The following is a 413-nucleotide window of genomic DNA, read 5'->3' as shown; positions in this document are numbered from 1 at the left end:
ACCCCAGGTAGACCCCTCACATGGCTTTCCGGGCTGCTGTCCTACCCCAGGTAGACTCCTCACATGGCTTTCCGGGTTGCTGTCCCCACCCCAGGTAGACCCCTCACATGGCTTTCCGGGCTGCTGTCCTACCCCAGGTAGACCCCTCACATGGCTTTCCGGGCTGCTGTCCCCACCCCAGGTAGACCCCTCACACCTGGACTTTCCTTCTCTGTCACTCTCCTACTGTGCTCTGCTAGTTTCAACCTCAGGAAGTTTTCAGCCCTCATTTACACAATCAGGATAAATAATTTCTGCCAAGAAAAAAAATCCACCGACTCAACAAGAGAACGAATGTTACCTACCGTGGATGTGGCTATCAAGTTAATGGCCATAAGAGCCACGCTGGTCAGATCATTTCTCTATGCAGCTTT

At 52.5% G+C, this 413-nt stretch overlaps 1 protein-coding gene across 1 annotated transcript in view; it reads right to left on the bottom strand.

Annotated features, from left to right (window-relative positions):
- The window catches only part of Mrc1 (mannose receptor C-type 1), a 90,352-nt gene that overhangs the window by 16,459 nt on the left and 73,480 nt on the right, over positions 1-413 (bottom strand). The gene's annotated exons all lie outside the window — the stretch shown is intronic.

This window comes from Microtus ochrogaster, chromosome 16 (genome assembly GCF_000317375.1).
Source record: "Microtus ochrogaster isolate Prairie Vole_2 chromosome 16, MicOch1.0, whole genome shotgun sequence".
In the NCBI taxonomy this organism is placed as follows: Eukaryota; Metazoa; Chordata; class Mammalia; order Rodentia; family Cricetidae; genus Microtus; species Microtus ochrogaster.
Note: the sequence above shows the minus strand (reverse complement) of the source record. Positions and strands in the feature narration are given on the sequence as shown.